Consider the following 18,739-nt stretch of genomic DNA (forward strand, 5'->3'; position numbering starts at 1 on the left):
GACTACTGCCCTAGCTGGTTTGGCTCAGTGGATAGAGCATCGGCCGGCAAACTGAAAGGTCCCAGGTTCAATTCTGGTCAAGAGCACATGCCTGAGTTGCGGGCTTGATCTCCAGTGGGGGACTTGCAGGAGGCAGCCAATCCATGATTCTCTCTCATCATGGTTGTTTCTAACTCTCTCTCCCTCTTCCTTCCTCTCTGAAATCAATAAAAAAAATATTTTTTTAAAAGTATTGACTACAGATACATTTGTGTTATCATCCAAACACTTCAGAGACAGCAGGGTTGCCTTTTGTCTAATAAATGTATTTGTTTATGTGGACAGGATAAAAGTCAAAGTTAAGAACAACTGGCCTTAATTTTCAGAAATATATCTGAAATATTCTTTAAAAAACTCTACTTCATGCTCCTCTAAAAAATGGTTGTTAAAAATGTATTCCTATATCAGAACCATCTAAGTCAAAGCAGATATTTGTTTCCAACTCCATATTTACTGAATCACAATTTCTAGGCAGCAAGTCTCTACCTGATTCTTATGTACTCTCAAATTTGAGAACCACAGGAAGAAATGTTTTTTTCTTGTATTTTCAGTCAGTTATATATTATGAATTCTGGCCTCTGTGCTGGGGCCAAAGAGTCATAGGAAGGCAGCATTTGTATCCAATCTCTTACCTCCTATATTCAAAATTATGTGCTTCTAAAGTACATGTAAGAAAAACAGTGCATGCATACGAGCCTAACCAATGGTTAAGGACAACAGGGGGGTGGAGGCATCCGTGGGGAGGGGTGTGGGATGGGAATGGGGGGATGAGGACAAATATGTGACACCTTAATCAATAAAGAAATTAAAAAAGAAAAGAAAAAGAAAAACAGGAAGAGGTTCCCTCCCAACCTGCCTCTGGGAGAGAAGGAGTTAACTTGCAGGATGCTAACTAGCATGGTTGGATTATTACCTGCTCTAGGCAGGAATGCACCTAAGTCTGTTGGCTGCAGGCAACAGAGTCCCTAAGGGGCGTGGGGCACAGGCTTCTGTGTTTGGGAGGCATTATTCACTGCCTATTCTGTGGGGCTGAGAAAAGTGGATGTCATTTTATTGAAGTCAGAATGAGTGGAGGAGAATGGCAGAAGTCGTTTCCTGGAGGTTTGGCATTTAGTTGCAGAGGTATAATATATAGTTGAAGCATGGCTTTTAATATTTTTTAACAAAATGCAAACCTTCTTTTAATTGTTTATGGTAATCAGTATGTTAACACAATGCTCAAAAAGAAACGATGTTTATCATGAAATACAAAAAACTGTGGGCAAGTAGGACATCCCCTTCATCCACCACCTAAGACCATCTAAATCCGAGAGAAATTTGCAGCCATATGGGATACACACTGCATGTAATTTTCCACCTCCTTGCCATTGTCTAAGTATTTTCCCCTAACTCTTATCAACATTCTATCCATCTCTCAATGGTAGATATACATATCAAGCATTGTCTAACCTCATCCCTATTCCCCACCCCATTCGTCCAGCTTGAAGGTCCTCCACATCTTGCTACTCTTTACTTGCAACTCTTTCTTCCTGCAGGAACCATTGCTTTTCCCAGGTATGTCTCCTCACTGTCTCCACAATGCTAGGCACAGGCCAACGTCTGTGTCATTACACTCGCCATTTCCCCCATTCTCTAAAATGTTTATCCCCATTCTACTATTTTAATAGTACCATATTTTAAGATCAGAGTAAATTCCATATCTTTCTCCAGTTCTTGCCTGACCATGGAAGTCTACAATTATTTCTGCCTCTTCGGCTTCTCTAGCAGTCTGTACCTCTTTGGCATTTTTCATAATTTGCATGATTCATGATCATTTAATGAGTTTTATCTTCTCAACCAAATTATTACGTTTCTTGTAGGCTGTATGTCTTCAACTTCTTCACGTTCCCCTATAACACTATCATAGAAATCTGGCAATTCGAATGTTTCCTAGTGAAATTCAATATATGAAGGGAAGATTCTAGAGTCTGGAGTAACACAGAGAGTTATATTCTAATCTGCAGTTTAGAACATATCTGAGTCATACCTATATTTCTCCTGTCTCACCAGATACTGAGCATCTAGATGGCATGGAGTCTCATATATATTTTTTAATTTCTGGTAGACAGTAAACTAATATTTATTGAATTAGTGATTAGGAAGTACTTATTTGTAACATGAGCCCAGCCAGTTGAGTCCCAGTCAGGTCACATGCCTGGGTTGTGGGTTTGATCCCCAGCAGGGGGCATGCAGGAGGCAGCAGATCAAAGTCGATGCATTGATGTTTCTTTCTCTTCCTCTCCCTTCCTCTCTCTCTAAAATCAATAAAAACATATTAACAAAAAAACATGATATACTCCACTCTTATCTCTCAATATTCTTTATTTTCTTTTATCTTCAATGTGCTTTTAAAACTAGTATCAATGAATAGAACTGCTTAGAACTGAATGTCAGTTCCTCACTTATACCCTGATGTTTCACACCTCTAGGTTTTCCCTCAAGGAAAGCCCCTTGAAATGCTCTCTCTAGCTTTCTTTATCTGGCCATCTTTAACTCATTCTTCAAGCCCCAGCTCAATTTCCTCTAAGAAATATCATCAGAACCATCAGGAGTCAAGTCGCCTCTCTTCTTGCATTTCCAGAGCCCTCTGAACACACTTCTATTTTAGCCTTTGTCATATGTTGTTGAAATGTTCTGTTTATGTGCTAGTCTCCCTTGTTAAACTATACTCTCCTCCAGGTCACATCTATGTCATTTTTGACACAGGTTATTTCTCAACCTAACTCTTACCTATTACCGCCTCACAGAAGAGTCTGGTATAACTATTCAATAAATGTTTGTTAAACTGTTGGCCAGTGATTCTCGACCAGGGGGTGATTTTGTTCTCCAGGTCTCATTTCACAGTGCCTGAAAATATTTTTGATTGTCACCATTTGGGGGAAGGGGTTGCTAGTGGCATCTAGTAGGTAGAGGTGGGGGGTGTTGATAACCATCTTACAATACACAGGACAGTCTTCCCTTCCACTCTCCACTCCACCTCCTCAGGAGCGAATAATTACACAGTTCAAAATGTTGATAGTGGCTTAAATTGTGGTAGGGAAAAGTATTGTTTGCTGAAACCAATGCTTTGGAAAATTTCAAGGCTGTGCTCGCATCTCTATATGATTTATTTTGGGGGAAGACTTACAAATACATTAACAGTTGGGAAGGAACTTATAATAACAGCAACTTCTGATGGGTTAGTGAAAAGGCTTGGTTTCTAAGTGTGATCAATGTTGGAAATTAGAAGTTAAAGGCTTTTGTTCATGCAGGGTTCTGTTGGTTTACTAAAAACCTCTCTATGCACCTATTTAAATTAGTATCAGGTAAATTTAAGAAGGTCAAACTTGCGTGTATGGAAAACCAATCCCACAGGAATTCAGAATAGCTTCTCCTGGTCATTTATGAATTGAACTGGGGAACTTTTTGAATTTTATGCACTAAATGTCGCCACACTCCCACATAAAACTGCAGGGGGAACTGTACTTACGCAGGAGAGACTCTGGTATGTAACTGCACGCAAACACAGCTTTCAAATGACTTCAACTCACCTACTTAGACCAAAGAGGCTGTCAGTTAATTTAACAAACTATCCCTGTTCCCTGATCTTTGGGCCATAAAAATTGTTCATCTGCTCAGTCACAGGCCATTTAATTTTGGATGCATCGTTGCCAGTTGGTTACAGTAATTAGCGATCCCTATATTGTGGCAGCTTCCCTGAAGCTATGCTAAGTAGGGTTGCACTTTTGTGTGGAAACATAAGCTGGGCTGTGCAAATGAGCCTGGCCACCCATCTTAGAGACAGAAGCCCTAACTATCATCTTCTTGGCTCGGGTGCCTTCCAGGCCCACCTGCAGATCTTATTTACTGATTATTAATGACAAGAACTGTAGGCAGCTGTGAAAGGCACAGCATGGCAACTCAAAGCTGCAACTCAAAACTATCCTCCGTGGGACTGTAATTTTCTTGAATGACACCTGACTTCATTTTAATTTCTTTCTTTGCTCCAAATGCACTTGTGTTGGAGAAATGCAATAGAAATTCAATGAGCTCCACGTTTAACCGGCAGACTTGCAACATTTGTTGGTACATCTGTTAGTTTCCTGGCAAAAGTGGGGCATTTGGAGAGGAAATATACATTTGTGTTTGTTCCAGAGTTGGCACACAACCTGCAAGGTGATGATTCAGCAGGGCCCCTGGGGAGATACCAAAGAACAAGGTTGCCTACTGGTTCACTGGTTGCCAGTCTGTGCAGATCATATATTGTATGGGTTGAAAAATCAAATTTGATTTAATAAATAAATGTTAATCTTCAAATAGTATTCAGTGTTCATGCTTAGGAGATCAGATTTTTACCCCAATTTGGAGGGACATAGTATTCTGTGTAAGACCCTGAAAACGAATTGGCTTCATTAGGAATGAAAACTGGATTTAGTTCTTTGAAATGCACACATCTGCATTTTAGTTTGTACATCTGCAGATTTGTGGTTTCCTGGGAAACCACCATGCAAGAGTTTGCAAGAAGGGCTCACCACACATTGTTTTATATCTACAATAATTTTCTTCCTTTTTCTAATATGCTGGAAAGGAATATATCATCATGAAATCCATTTTTGCATGTTTAATTTTCAGCTTAATAGGACAAACACCTTGAATGTAATTAAAATAGGTTATGTTGTTTTCTTTCATTGACTGATGCTAATGCAAATATGGGGTGTTAGTTCGCATTAGTTGCCTTTTTGTCTTTTACTGCAATGATGAGTTGTTCAAATGAATAAAAGCATCTTCAATTGAAATGTTAGGGGTTGAAGAACTTAAAATTTTATGATGGATTAATCATTTTGCTATCCTATTTAATCACCATTTTCTCTAAGCACAGTGACTCTGCTAATTAAAAAATGATCTACATAGTCTGGGTACAATTAATCTTTATTTGCATAAGTTGTGAAGTAAATATTACAATGAGCTACTTTCTGCATCTGATGACTGAGCATGCAGTGAGAAATGGTGATAATGACTGACAAGACAAGGACAGGAATGTGCTTGTTAGTATAGCTGTTTTATTGTACTTCACTTTTTATTTTATTTATTTTTAAAATATATTTTTATTGATTTCAGAGAGGAAGGGAGAGCGAGAGAGAGATAGAAACATCAATGATAGGAGAGAATCATCGGCTGCCTCCTGCACAATCAGGATTGAGTCCGCAACCCAGGCATGTGCCCTTGGCCAGAACCGAACTCAGGACCCTTAAGTCTGCAGGCCAACGCTCTATTCACTGAGCCAAACCAGCTAGGGCCATTTTATATATATTTTTTATAGATGTCTACAAAGGATCGTTTTCATAAATGTGAACACATGCATGGAAACCCAATAAGAACAAAGAATAAAATAAAGTAAAAAGAACAAGAAAAGCACCCTGGAATACTCAACAGAATAGCCGCAGCAGGAGAAGCAAGGAGCAAAAGAACTTTATAACCCCATTTTAGAAACTACTATAGACCGAATCACAAAGCTGCAGTAGGCGGAAAACATGGAACAAGCTCTTATTGTCCAAGATGTATTTCTGTTAGAGCGGGAATCTTTTAAAACCATACCAGGATAGAAAAGCTAAGCTCTACTTCCAATTGCCTTCTACTCCTATTCATTTTTTTTAAGGTAGCAAAAAATAGTCTTGCTTTTGATAGGGGAGGAGGAAAGAATGTAAATACTTGTCTAAGAGTATTGTGGTGAATGGCCTTTGGAAAGCTTTATTGACAAGCTCAACCTCAATTATATATGAAGGAAAAGGTAAAGTGTTTGTAAAGGCAGTCTTTTTATTGGGGTCTCCCAGCAGGTTATTCTGGTCAATGTCCAGAATAAATCAAGAAAGAGAGGATTTCAGAGCCACTAAAATTCTGTGCTCTATTTTACCATCCTCAGTGGCTATGGAGGATGGGGGATTTGTCCCTCTGGAGAGAGCAATTTCTTAAGTGATTGCACGGAACTTTTATTGTGGCCAAGAAGACTTCCTAGATGAGTCAGTGATATAGGCAGAAACAAAGCTTTACGTTTTTGAACATCACAGTTATTTTTTTGTGAACAAATACACATATTTTGTTCAGTCTCATCTGTTAGCTAACAATAACAGTTCATTTGTTCTAATGGTATCTCTGTGAACTATGTAAAAATTAGTGAGAAAATAAAATGATGGCAATAGGCATAAAGTCATATCACTTAAGAACTGAAAGGAACTTTCAATATCATCAAAGCACAGAAAGCAATGATAAATGAATTCTTCCCAGGAAATGAGGGAAACATGAATTTTGCTCCCCTGGGCCTTGTATTTGAAACAGTGGCCAGGCTTCTTCTTCTTTATATGCTGCTTGTTCTGCATTGTTATTGACTCCAAGAAAATACAGGGATAGTTGTAAGATAATTGAGATCTTGTTTTCAAAAATTCTCTGAAGCCAATACCCTATTTCTGCAATCCAGAAGTAGGTCTGAACCTCACCCCACTTTCCATGACGATGTATTCAAAATTAGAAGTTAATCCTTGGGAAGCCAAGTCAATTCACTAGTTATTCTGGACATTCACACCCAATACCAAGTGGATTTGGATGGAGATGGGGAGGGGTCTATTAGTAAAAACTACAGTGCCACTCTGGTGGTGACAACTTGGTCTATGCCCGTGGTGGGCAAACTGCGGCTCGTGAGCCATATGCGACTCTTTGGCCCCTTGAGTGTGGCTCTTCCACAAAATACCACGACCTGGGCGAGTCTATTTTGAAGAAGTGGCGTTGGAAGAAGTTTAAGTTTAAAAAATTTGGCTCTCAAAAGAAATTTCAATCGTTGTACTGTTGATATTTGGCTTTGTTGACTAATGAGTTTGCCGACCACTGGTCTATGCACATTTAAGAGGGTAATCAACCAAAAAAAAAAAAAAATCATATAGGACAGGTTCGATTTGCTAAGTATTAAAATTTATTCTAGATTATTTATTTATTTTAAAAATATATTTTAATGACTTCAGAGAGGAAGGGAGAGGAAGAGAGAAATAGAAACATCCAATGATGAAAGAATCATTGATTGTCTGCCTCCTGCACACCCCACATTGGGGATCAAGCCTGCAACCCAGGCATGTACCCTGACTAGGAATTGAACCATAACCTCTTGGTTCATCCATCGATGCTCAACCACTGAGCCACACCGACTGAGCCTGGATTTGTTTTACTCATTAGGTGTGTGAGGCCAGTAGATCAGGAGACAACAAGAAGGAAAAGCTTTTACTCATAGTTTCCTAGAAACAGGAAGCATGGCCCACAGGGCCACATGGAGAAGTACCCAGGTCTGTCCTGGAGGCAGGAAGGGTGAGAGAAAAGCATGGCCACAAGCCTTCATTGTGCTTTCTGCAAGAAAGGTAAGGCAGGACAAGGTAAATAGTTTAGGATTGGCTACTTTGAATAATTTCAGTGGGCTTGAGGCTACAGAAGTGGTCTAGTTGTCCTGTACCTGGCCCAGGGGTGATTTAGGACAGGACAAATATTGGCTTGACATTTGAGAATTAACTAAAAGAGATGGTTGAGTTATGTGTTTTGAATTGGTTGGTTTGCACATCAAAGGTGCTAGGAATTAGCTAACTCTGGGAGGGGCAGTCCCTCATGAGATCCATAAGGACTCCTTCTCCCCAACTCAAAAGTATCTTAAAATATAGAAAATAAAAAACATGATTAACACACTGACTCAGCTTCAATCATAAACTTCTATCCTGTAGGACTGACCATCAATCAAAGGTGAGATCTTGAGTTTGACTGGATGTTAGTTTTTCAGAAAAAAAAAAAAAAAAAAAAGTGAAATCTTGGTAACAGAGGAAAGCTTATTTTAAATGTTTGGCCAAATAACCTTCAAGGGGGTATAATAATAATTATACTTACTATTTATTGATTCATTATTCTGTCAGGTATTATGCTATGCACTTAGCATATGTTAACTTATTTATTTCTTTTTTGATAATGTAGGTCCTATTATCTCCATTGTATTATGAATAAATGAAAGCTTAGAGAGGTTCAGCAACCTGTCTATGGTTACTTCATCAATAGAAAGCAGGGCAGTGATTCTTATCCAGTTCTGACCACAGTGGCCAAGGTATGTGCTCTTAACATCTACACCCAGGCTCTGGGATTTCAAAGTAGTAAAAACAAACAAACAAAACCAACAATAGCAAAGATGAAAAGATTGACAAAGTGCCAGCATTTTAGCTTTGCAAAGCAAAACTCCTTGAAAAGTGGGACAATCTATATATATATATAAAACCCTAATATGCAAATAGACCGAATGGCAGAACAACCGAACAACCAAACAACTGGTCACTATGACATGCACTGACCACCAGGGGGCACGTGTGGAACATGGCGGGCGTCGGTAGCAGGTGGCAGAGCACAGAACATGGCGGGCATCGGCTGCGGCGGGATGGTGGAGCAGGTGAGCGGGGACACCAGACCAAGGTGGGGCACCGGTCACTGTCATCGGGATGAGCCTCTAGTGGGTACTGAAAATTCTTTGTTCCCGTGCGCTGTGGTCTAGCTGGGCGCTCACACCTGCTGCTGGCTTCAATCACTCCTCAGGGCTTCTCCACCTTTTCTGCTCCTGAGGGGCAATCAGGGCAGCAGCCACCACTCACACCTGCTGCTGGCACTGGCCCCAATTGCTCCATGCTGTCAATGGGTGTGAGCAAGGCTGCTGGCAGCCAGGGGACCAGGGGCCATGGCAGGAGGGGCTGGGAAGGGGCAGAGAGGATGGGCCAAGACCCGTCCCTGTGCCCTCTGCAGCCTTGCAGCCACACAGCTCCTTTCAAGGTGCACGAATTCATGCACTGGGCCCCTAGTGTTATTATACTATTCTAGCAAAAGAAAGTATGTGTGCAAAAAACAGAAGAAAGAGAGATGCAATTTCAGAATACAAGGCAACTATTTCCATGGACATAAGTGCAGTTTTTTAGAAAACTCACTGTAGTGTCCTCATTTTCCTCTTGTCACTGTGGATGGTATCTGATGGGCACAAGTCTGCGATTGTTGTGGGGCAACATGACAGTACTGAGAAGTGGGCTGTGGCACATATTGGCACAACTCCAGATCAAGTGTCAGGCCCTACAGAAGGCCATCCTCAGTGTTGTAAAGAGAGACACCAGGTTTGAATGGCAGATGGGAGCTATACAATTTCTTCTAGAATTACCACTTTCAGATGCCCAGAGCAAGTTCGACAAGGAATGAAAAGGATTTAAGGAAAATACAAAAAAGGGGAGATGGATTTGGTATCTTTTTGGAGTGGAAGGAAATAGGAAAGATGGCTTATTCATAATAAAATTGAGCAAAGCTGATGAAGACAAAGTTGAGGGATGATTGAATAAGGACACGAGAACTTTTTGCAAAGATAACTGGTGACCAAATGTTCTATATCCTCATTAGGGACAAAAAGGGGACAATGGCTAAAATAGCAGCAGGAAGGTCATAAATCAGACAGGAGGAGAACATGATGATTTTAAGATTCCTGAAATATTGGAATTAAAAGTAAGAAGCCCTGTTCTGACTCCTTAGACTCATTAATTCTTCATTGTTGACCAATTGAAGGATGGAATTCATTTTTCTGAACTGTGCATTGCTATTTAGAGCTGAAGCGAGTTCTAGAACAGGTCTTTTCCACTTGCCTCATTACATTTTTCACTTCGATAAAATATTTTTACATTTCTTTTTAGAACTATTGTGGAATGAGGTCATCGAGAGGACATGATCCCTGGTTGACCGTTGAGCTAGACCTGGGGACACCTGAAGCTCCTCACCCCTCCCCTGTCCTGGGAATGTGTATTCTGCTCACTATTCCACACTAGGAGCTGTTTCAAAGACTTATCCTTGAAAGAGTAGGGTGTCTTTTGAGACCATATCAGTTATGTACATGACTGAACTCTGTCAAGGCCCCTATATAAACTTTTTAGGTTCTGACGGCCAGGGGAGGAAAGCGACCCTCATAAGTTAGTTTCCTGGCCTATTTAAACTGTCACCTACCAATCTGGAATGGTTGCCTCTTCCTGCAGTCTCTCTTTGCCCTCTGTGTACAGGGGCCAATTTGCTAACCAACAAGCTATAGATCGATATAAGTTTTTAAAGTTTGGAAAGACAAATAAGGTAGATTGAGAAGGGAGATGTCCTACATAGGTCTCAATTTGGCCTTTAGAAATGACAGCAATACTATGTCTATATATCTATAGACTAATATTACCTTTGACTGTGATGTTGTGTCTAGGAATATATAACTCAGCAATTCAGGAAACAGCCTTGGTTGTGGGGGAGTGTGAGCTTTGTGATAAGGGCCCAGCGAAGTCAAACAGTGTGTGATAATCTGGCACTCAGGAGACCCGAGTTCTTGATTTTGCTTTTATTGTATCTGTTGGAGAATGTTAGCTTTACCTCTGCACATTTACACCTGTGTACTTATACTCACTAGCATGCTATAGTTATTATAAAGGAAATAGCATACATATCTCAAGCTTCTTAAAAGAATATTCTTAATAACACTGGCACATTTTAGAACATGATGTCACCAGGTCCATGATCATTACCCTTATGACAACCTGGCAGGAGAGGGATAGTTTTCTCTGCATTTTAGAGGAAGATTCTGAAACACAGAAAGGTTAGGTGACCTGCACAAAGCAGCACACTGGTGGTGATGAGAATGAAACTCGAGGCTGTCTGGCTCCAAAGCTTATTCTGGTACCCTGCACAAGGCCTTCTCTAATTGTAACGAGCATAAGGACTATCTGGGGACTTATTAAACTGTAGACGCTGGTTCAGTAAGTCTAGGACTTAGCCTGAAACTCTGCACTCCTAGCATGCTCCCAAGTGTTTCCCATGCTATTGGTCCCTGGACCACACTTTGAGTAGCAAGGTATCATATTGCTTCCCCTTAACAAATATAGTAGAAATCTAAAGTTGTCTTCTTCCTGAACTTAGGGAGAAGTATTCAGTCTTTCACCATGGAGTCTGATGTTAGTTGTAGTTATTTTGAAAATACCTTTTATCAAGTTAACAAAATTTCCTTCTATACATAGTTTCATGAGAGTTTTTATGATGAAGACATGTTTAATTTTGTCAAATACTTTTTCTGCATGAATTAATATAAGCATGTAGTTGTTTGTTTGTTTTTTAGAGACTGCTAATGTGATTGATTGGCTTTCATGTGTTGAGCTAGCCTTGAGTAATAATTTTTTAAAATAATATTTATTTTGTGTTTAAATTTTGTATGTCATATGTTTATTGAAGAACATTCAGAAAATAGAAAAAAATGTAAATAAAAATCACAATATCTCACCTAGAGAAAATATTGTTACTATATTTATAAACTTCCAAATAGTGTGTTTTTTTTAATGGCACCTGCCCAGGATTCTTTATTCCCCTACCCCTTTTCCCTCTCATCGGGAGAGTTCCCATATGCCCCTCCATCCCCCCACATGTATGATCTCCTCCACTGTTAACGTCCTGCACCACAGTTGTACATTTATCATAATCAGTGAACATATATTGGCTCATAATTATCACCCCAAATCTATAGTTTACATTAGGGTATACTCTTGTTGTTATATATTATATGGGTTTTGATAAATGTTATATTTGAAAAATATTTTTATCAAATTGATATTGTTGTCTCCTATTTTAATATTTACACTTTTATTTCTATTTAAGAGATTTTTAAAATATATTTTATTGATTTTTTACAGAGAGGAAGAGAGAGGGATAGAGAGTTAGAAACATCAATGAGAGAGAAACATCAATCAGCTGCCTCCTGCACACCCCCGACTGGGGATGTGCCCGCAACCAAGGTACATGCCCTTGACTGGAATCGAACTTGGGACCTTTCAGTCCGCAGGCCGACGCTCTATCCACTGAGCCAAACCGGTTTCGGCTATTTAAGAGATTTTTAATATGCAGTTGTATTTATGTTTACTTACTTTGCTTATGCTATCAACATGCTTTTATTTATGTTATTCACTCCTAAAAGCTTTTAATTTATTAAGGTTAACATATTTTTTATCTTTATTTGCTATGTTTTCCCCTAATTTGTCATTTAATTTTATAGTTTGTAGCATAAACAGATTTAAAATTTTAATTTAGTAAAATATCTAAATAACATTAATAAAGTAACATTAATTTGCTGAAATCTCTTAATAGTTTCAATAGTTTTTCTATTGATTTATAAAGATTCTTTCTGATTATCTTATCATCTTCAAATGAAAACAGTTTTCTCTTTCCCTTTCTTTCTTTAGCAATACATATACACATTGTTTTTTTATTAATTTTGTGTTGGCTCAGATTCCCAGAACATTGTTAAAAATAGCAATGTTAGTGAGCATTTCTCTTGTTTCTGTGTTTAATTACCAAGGGTCTAGTGTTTAATATTTAGAATTGTCTTTATCATTAGCTCCTAAAAGAAAATTTTAACTCAATGAGAATGCTACTTTCTATTTCTAGGTTACAATGAGTTATGAGTAGCAATGGTTGATTCCTGATTTCAGTGGGAATACCACTAATGTTTGACTCTGATACTCTCAGCACTTAGACACCAGGACAGGACATCAAATGGTTCAGTTTAATTTCCTAAGCATGTCTTAGAATTCTTTCTGGCAGTAGCCATTAACTTAGCATCTCTCTCTGGTATTTTTGTACTCTTCAGCAGTATATCCAGACCACAAACATCAATCCAGACTGTAGCTGCTGAAAGTTCAACATTCACCAGAGGCTCCAGACAAAACGAAGTCCCTCAATTAGCAGCAACTTGTATTATATCCATCATTTGGCCAAACTCCTGAGAACCAAGTACTATAATCCAAGTGGACTCCCTTCCTTGGGTTAAAATTCTCTCAGAGCAACCATTCTACTGCTTTTCAGGGCCCATGAGCCACTCCTCTTCCCACTCCAAGTCCATCTGGGAACTGCTGGTAGCAATTGATCTAGAAATCCTGTGACCAACTAAATTCTTTCTGATTCCTATACATTTACAGTGTCCTAAATGAATTAGAAAGGTGGGCAATCAAGTAAACCATTTGAATATCTTAGAAAGTATTACTTTCACCTAGAAGGACAACTCCTCAGAATTTTGGAGATTACAGAACCTACTTTTCTGAGTGAGGGGTAGGTGGTGACGGAATGATCAGGATACCTTCCCATCTTCTTTCAGATAAAAGGGTTTGCTTTCTTTGAAAGTCATTGTAACAGGGTGAGTAAAAGCAAAGATCTGGGTCTTAAAAACAGGGATTTGAATTGTGACTCCGACACTTTTTAACTTTTTGATCTTGTGTAAGTTACTTAAGTTTTCTTTGTCTCAGTTTTTTTTTCAGATATAAAATGGGGACAGCAAGGTATATCTTCTAGGGTTAAATAAGAATATAGACATAGACATAGACATAGACATAGACATAGACATAGACATAGACGTAGACGTAGACGTAGACGTAGACGTAGACGTAGACATAGACATAGACATAGATATAGATATAGATATAGATATAGATATAGATATAGATAAAGATATGCACACACACTCATTATCTATCTTTCTATGTAAATAGATATTTAGATAAATAGATACAGGGTGGAGAAAGGAGCTCTACAGTTAAGTACTTGAAACACAAAGTTTATTATTGTATTATTACTTATTAATTATCTTACCTAATAATAGAGAAACATGTAAATTGACTGTACCTCCACTACACCCGCAGCCAATCAGAGTGAGTATGCAAATTAACCCAACAAAGATGATGGTTAATTTGCATACATACCTGGGTCCTGGGAACCTCCTCGACACCATGTCACTCCCAGTGGGCCATCGGAGGGGTGAAGGGGCCCCCTTCCCAAGCCTAAAGCCTCCGGTAGAGGCTTTAGGCTTGGGAAGAGGCCGAGCTGGCTATGGGAGGGGCGGGGCCCCCTGCCCAAGCCTCAAGCCTGGGCGGCCTGAGCTGGCAATCAGAGGGGCAGGGGGCAGGGGCCAAGCCTGGGATCGGAAGGAAGGGGGAAATAAACAATGGAAACATATCCTCAGGTGAAGATAAAAAGAAAAATAAAGAAAGAAATGTCATATCCTATGAAAGACACATCTTGAAAATGCCTAAAGAAAGTTGTCATTTTTTCATGGTGAAGGGACTGGAGTCCGTGTTGATGAAAATACCTTGGTGGCTGCAGTGACTGGCAGTGGCTGCAGCAGTGGGGTGATGGGGCTGGTGCCTTCCCCTGATCAGCCCAGTCACCTCCCGCAAAGGGAGGCCAGACTGTGGCTTAGGCCCACTCCCAACGGGGAGTGGGCCTAAGCCATCAGTAGGACATCCCTTGAGGGCTCCCAGTATGTGAGATGGGGCAGGCTGGGCTGAGGGACCCCTCCCCCTTAGTTTTATTATATTCCATATGAACCACTGTAAACCTACTTTTCACTGGAATCAAACTGTGACCTCCCGGTTCATGGGTTGATGCTCAACCACTGAACCACATCAGCTGAGCAAGTAGCAATTATTTAGATTTAGCCTAAATACCCCAGTGCCAGATGTAGTGATTGGCAATGATAATCCAGTATCTTTTTCAACTGTATGCAAATGTAAATATATGCAATTTGCATATACCATTACTATTCCTTTACCAGAATAGGTTGCTGCTATGGCTAAGGTAAGGTTACAGGTGATTGATAAAGGGGGTTTATGCTCTCATTGCCTGCATTACCAATGGGTCTAAAGCCTTGGTACTTAAAACTTGGTCTGCAGATCAGGAGCATTGGCATTATTTGGGAGCTTGTCAGTGACCTGGAGTCTCAGACCCCTTTTAAGACTTACTGAATCAAACCTGAATTGTAACAAGGCCCCCAGGTGAGTCACATGCACATTACATTTTAAGGAACACTGGTCTAGTTCAGTGGCTCTTGAACTTTTCTGTGTAATCAAATCATCTAGTCAGTCCTCACCCAGACATCCCATACCAAGTAAACCAGAACTTCTGAATGTGGAGCCCAAGGCCTCTGTATTTTTTAAAACTGCCCGTGTGATTCCAAATGTGTAGTCAAGTTTGAGAAGCAATGGTCTAGAGCCACTGAGACATCATCAAAGAGGATCCCCTCTGCTTTTTTTAAACTTCCAATTTTAAGATGGAGTTTGTGAGCAAGAGCAATCACTTTATCTTAGCTAGAAGCCACCAAGACTAAAGAAAAGAGGTTGCATTCTCTATGGAACTTAAGACCCAGGTTTTCTAGAGAGGCATTCAACTCTATTTTTATGATTTCAAAGTGCTCATAGGATAGGGTAAGTTAGGGGTGGTATCTCCTGCAATATGATTTGTATTTGCTAGTTTCTAGTGAATACTGCTCAAAGTGGAAGAGTGACTAGTGATGTATTTACCATAGTTTACAGTGTGCCCCATGCCTCTCACTGTAACCCTTGTTATTTCCATTTACAATGATGGCATCCCCGAGTCACTGGAAGGCACCATGTGAGCAGCCTACTGGGAGACTGTTCACTCTGAGTAATCAGTATAGAGGCCTTGGCTCAGCACCTGGCTGACTGGGCTACATCCTAAAGAGGATGTACCATTGGTGGTACTTTGAGAAAGACCTATGCCCACAAAGTTCCATAAGTTAATTTTTTTCCTGCTGGGGAACTGCCTTCATTTGCATTGACTCTCAATGACCTACCTTCAGGCAAACACCCGCCTGTAGTCAGAAGTGTATTTTAAAATAGGACCGTGTACTTAATGAATAACAATTTCCACATATGGATTTTGGCGCTATCTCATGCTGGCAGTATCTACAAACTTGTGGTCCAGGATTACCCAGGCTGCAGGTAGGAGCACAGGTAAGGAGCAGAAGAGGTATTCGAATGGTAACAGAGCTACTACTCAAAGCCTTGAAGACTTTCAGTCTAAAACCTCCCTTGTTCATTTCATTAATGTGATTATAGCCTTTTCATTTTTTCTTTTATATTCTCACTTGTGACTCGGATCATTAGCACATGCCCTTTGCAACAGGGGAGGCTGATTTGAAGTGAAAGGGAAACAGCAGGAGAATATGAACTCACAAAGACTCAGCTTCCATGGCAGCCTTGCAGCTTGAAAACAGACAAAGAAAAATAGAGACAATATCACAAATGAGCAAAGGTATTGTTGGTTTGAGATTTTGCAAATAATTGCCTGGATGCAGGCAATTTTTAATGTAGTAAAATGCCCTTAGGGGCTTGAAAATAAAAGTGAACCACCTGAGATATTTAAGTTTAAGAAAAACCAACTATTTAGCATGCATAGTGGTAACTTTTTCTGCTGTATTTTAATGTATGCAAATGCAGTTCATATTGTAACAATAATCTCATGGCAAGTCTGAATGAAGCCAATGTAGGTGGCACTTTGATGCAATTTTGATTTGACATTACTGTTAGAAAATTATGAGTGCATCATCATGTGGTGGCAGCATACAGATAGTGCAGGGAGAGAATATTGATTTTTTTACACACATTTTAAAATAGAGAAAGTGTTGTATTCCAAATGATGTGATTAGGCAAACTATTAACATCATAAAACTCTCCATAAGATTTGCTATTTATGTATTTTGGACAAACAAATCAATATGGAATTCTATTGTTAGTCTACTGTATGCTTGTATATTTGGACATTATTTAACTTAGATATGTTAAATAATAGGGAAGAGGGAGAGCTCTTGATCTTATATGACCAATTCAGAGATTTTTTTCTAGAACCATTAAAATTTATTTCAATATAAGCCACAAATATCTACTGCTCTTTAATTTGATCATTAATCCTTCTTGTGGATCTATAGTTGTAATCATGTTGGAGGTAGTGGTGATTAAAACCTGCATAATCACAGTCTTGCTGAGATGTTTTGATGCCATCACTCAACAATTATTGAGTGTCCATTGTATGGAGAATTCTTTAATTTACAGAGGAATCATAAAAGTTTTAGACGCCTCACTCCCTAGCCTGAGGGGAAAAGAGGGAACCACCATTTATAGATTATGTACTTTCCACCAAGTAGTAGGTTATTATTATTATTTTTAAAGATTCTTTATTGATTTTTTAGAGAGAGAGGAAGGGAGAGGGAGAGAAAGAAATACCTATATGAGGCTGAATGATCAATCAGCTGCCTGCAAATGGAACTGGCAACCTGCAACTGGGCATGTGCCCTGACTGGGTATTAAACCAGCAACCCATTGGTGCACAGGACTACCCCAACCAACTGAGCCCCACCGGCAGGGCTGCACTCGGTTATTTTCATGCTATCCCAAATAGCCGCTGAAGAAGGTGTTACTATCTCTGTTTACTGGTGGGAAAACTGAATCTCAGAAAACTCAGTCCTTCAAAATTATTCAACTTACTAGAGGGAAACCAGGATTCAAACTCAGATCTCTCTTATATCAAACCTTACCTTTTCCATTTGAAAGAAATAGAACACACATTTAGGCATTTTGCCATAATCATAGATTTTAGACTAATATATATATATATATAAATATATATATATATATACACACAAATGTTTATGGGATGCTAAAAAAATTAACCCAAGTTAGAGTTAGTGTTTTAAGCATCTTATATGTGTTACCATTGCCCTCCTCTGCCTTGCAGTATTGTTATCTACTGCTATCTTCTTCTTTGTAGAGTGTTCATGCTAATTTACTAACAAAGCTGAAGTATGTCCATGTAAAAGCACTTTCGATTTCTGGTCATTCTTAGGTAGCCATATTTTTCAGTTCTTATTAAAGTTTGCAAAATATGAACTTTTAAAGTAGAAAGTTACTAAGAAATAGATTTCCCAATAATCAGTAAGAATAGATTATTCACTCTGAAAGCAAAATGGGATAATATATTGAACTGATTCACATCTCTATGAGTGATACCCTGCAAATTGAACCTGGTATTATTACAGCTCCTTCCTTTCTTCATAAATTACCCACATCAACAACGTGTAAGGATTTATGTACTTTGTTAACTTTATGTGGGTTTTTCTCACAAGTGCTAGTAAACCAACTTCTGGACACTTACTGTGTTTACAGGTTAAGAGAGAAAAATAAGAATCCTTAGGGAGGGATGAAATTAACCTGGATAAGACTTCCCATGCAGCGGTATCTTCTATGGGTATCAGTTTCAAAATTATGCCACCATTGTTACAGGCTGGCACTGTTTGACATGGGCCAGAACCCTGTTTAGTAATTTGAGTGGCAACACTCTCAATATCACAGGTTGTGCTTCCTTCCTATATTACCATAATATGTGTTTCCTATTAAATTAAATAATCCCATCTTTGATGTATATGAAATACTGAGCAAGCTTTCTGTCCCTATTTAGGGCATGGTCTCCTGCTGGGCACAAAGGAGTGGATTCTAAAGAAACAGACAGGTTGCTTCCTCTGGAAGGATTTGGGGGTTTCTGAGCTCTTTGGATGATTATCTACAACAACTAATCCATAAATCAATAAATACTGATATTATGCTCTGAGAATGGCTTTATTGTATTCTACATATTAAAACACAAGCTTCTGATTTTTTTTCTTTAAAAATAATATGCTGATTTATCTTTTTTGAATTTGTGGCATGGATCCTAACAGCACAAAATTACTTTAAACATTCAATATTAAAAGACCTCCATTGGGTCAAGTGAGAAATAAGCCAACAAAGAT

General features: G+C 39.1%; 1 long non-coding RNA gene across 1 annotated transcript in view; it reads left to right on the forward strand.

Moving 5' to 3' along the window:
• LOC114232417 (uncharacterized) overlaps positions 1-18,539 on the forward strand; it is a 36,289-nt gene extending 17,750 nt beyond the window's left edge. The window contains exons 2-3 of the long non-coding RNA XR_003618470.2: positions 16,062-16,209; positions 18,409-18,539. This is a non-coding gene — a long non-coding RNA (uncharacterized LOC114232417). The remainder of the gene's footprint in view (positions 1-16,061; positions 16,210-18,408) is intronic.
• The last annotated feature ends 200 nt before the right edge of the window (positions 18,540-18,739 follow it).

The sequence above is a fragment of the Eptesicus fuscus genome, chromosome 8 (genome assembly GCF_027574615.1).
Source record: "Eptesicus fuscus isolate TK198812 chromosome 8, DD_ASM_mEF_20220401, whole genome shotgun sequence".
Classification (NCBI taxonomy): Eukaryota; Metazoa; Chordata; class Mammalia; order Chiroptera; family Vespertilionidae; genus Eptesicus; species Eptesicus fuscus.